Source organism: Frankliniella occidentalis, unplaced genomic scaffold (assembly GCF_000697945.3).
Source record: "Frankliniella occidentalis isolate FOCC.00 unplaced genomic scaffold, Focc_3.1 Scaffold426, whole genome shotgun sequence".
Taxonomy (NCBI): domain Eukaryota; kingdom Metazoa; phylum Arthropoda; class Insecta; order Thysanoptera; family Thripidae; genus Frankliniella; species Frankliniella occidentalis.
This window is the reverse complement of record NW_026267547.1, coordinates 62,526-64,750: the sequence shown is the minus strand read 5'-3', so window position 1 is coordinate 64,750 and position 2,225 is coordinate 62,526. Positions and strand designations below refer to the sequence as shown.

Sequence of the window (2,225 nt, the reverse complement as noted above, 5' to 3'; positions counted from 1 at the left end):
AATAAAAATAAAAAAATACTTGAGATGCGAATTATTATCGGAAGAGAAAAGGCAAGTTTATTTAACAGAAAAAAATAGTTCAAAAACAAGAACATAAATTGTAACAGCAGTTTTCATCTATAATTGCATCAGAAACGCCCCATTACAACCCCAGAATCGAGAATAAAGCGACATACGCTAGACCTTAGTCCTCATGGTTAGGGTAAGGCGTAAATAGCTTGTTTTCGATTCTTGGGTTTTAATGGTCCTTTCAGGGTGCCAATTGGTATGAAAACTGCTGAAATATTTTTAGCAGCTGATACCTTAAAACCCGAGGGGGAAACGGCTAACGTAATTCGGCTGACAGCCGCTAGGTAATCCGGCAGGTGTGATCCGAGGAAATTCGAAAAAGATCTAATAATCCTGGGCAAATTTTAGGGTATTGCGGGGTAATCCTCGAGAAAAAGCAACGTAATCCGGATGATACTTCAGAGGTAATGCGAGTTATCCGGCTTAGGGCTCATCCACATACTACGTCACGCTATTTTTGGCAGTTTTTGACCCCACTCCCCCCACGTCACGCGCCTGACCTAACCTTCCAATGCTTTCGGTATGAGACCGTCACTCTGCCGTCTAAGTAATTTGTGGACTACCCCTTACACAAAGTTTAACCACCGTCTCCCCCTCGTTAAAAACCCTTGGACTAGATTTTCAGAATACATGAGTAACTTTAAGGTGTCCGGTAGGTTTTACTCTAGAAACAGAAACAAAGTCAAAACTTATTGTGAAGTGATAACCAATAACGTGACAAAACATTCCTCTCGGCCTATAGAACACATTAGTCGTCACATGTGTGATGACTCCTTTCTTTAAAAGATAATGACACATCAGTCGCCACGCTGCAAAAAACAAATCATTCATCTCCGGACAAATGTTTTGTCACATGACTAGCGATTTGTACTGTATTGATTACAGACCACTTATCACTTCACAAATCGCTTGTCCCTATTGCAAAGCACGCATTTCCATAGAGCCTCCGTCTAAGCACGCACAGCGCTCCGGCGCTGGCGAAACCACGCAAAGTTCTTAGGCGCTGGCGAAACCATACGTATCGATGTTATTCGAAAATTTTGAGATAACAGTATATATTGGAAAAGGGAAACGTCCTCTTTCCAACGGTATAGGTCTCAAAAATCACCCTAAAAATCGAGTTGCGTGGTTTGGCCAGCGCCGGACCGCTTTGCGTGCTTTGGCGGAGGCTCCGCGGAGTTGCGTGGTTTCGCCAGCGTCAGAGCGCTGTGCGTCTGCAATAGGGCCAAGCGAAATTTGTTGTCATTTGATTGAGCAGCCGTCACGCGAACCATTGTGCGAAACGGAAGTCGTTGGCTCTCGCTGACGACTCCGCATGCTTTCCGTCGGTATATAATGAATGTAGCCTTATTCAACTATACTAATGTGTGACGGTCTGTTCACGTGCGCAATGCACTGTTGACTACAAAGTAGGACAGACGCACCCTGGACCGAAAACGAAAATTTAGGGTCAAAAGTCTTGAGTACTCAGATTAGTACCAGAGCTCGTAAGGGAGTGTGGGGGCAGTGTGTAACAGATTTTGAAATTTTGAATTGAAATTTGGCTATTAAAGTCGAACAACGGAAAAAAAAATGGGTAAATCGGGCGCAAAAGAATAGATTCTACCTTAACTATACACAAGGTAGATGTACGCCAGACCACGTCTCGCGTAACAGGCTTCGCGATATCTCACGAAACACTGTTACGCTGCGACGCGCCTGGCATACATCTACCTTGGCCTGCGGCGCTGACACGCGAGTCGGGTAGAGCAAAAATGTACTCAAAGATTCGGGCCTCCGGCCCATCAACCCCGTCACTTAGACTAAGCATGCATAGTTGTACATTATTTCGCTTATTTTCGTCAAAAATACCCTCTAGCGTCTAAATCGTTGGAGCTAGAGCAAAACGGACAAAATTTTCGCCCGGAGACTCTCTTTTATGAGTTACCCCTAGGAAACCAGAAAAAAATATTTTTAAAAGCAGTCATTTTTGGGACCTGTGGTTTTTTAATTTTTTTTTAAATCCAATTTTTGAGCTAGAATGCTCACCTTCGAACTCGATCTGTCTTTTTATGACACAAAACGACCCTAAAAATCCCAGGTCGCTCACTCAATAGGGGGTTCCAGGCTATCTAGAACGGAAGTGAAAAAGAACAAACTCACCGATTAATCTGTTT

At 43.6% G+C, this 2,225-nt stretch overlaps 1 protein-coding gene across 1 annotated transcript in view; it reads right to left on the bottom strand.

Moving 5' to 3' along the window:
- The window catches only part of LOC113203696 (uncharacterized), a gene marked incomplete at its 3' end in the record, with an annotated part of 6,592 nt that overhangs the window by 3,467 nt on the left and 900 nt on the right, over window positions 1-2,225 (bottom strand). The gene's annotated exons all lie outside the window — the stretch shown is intronic.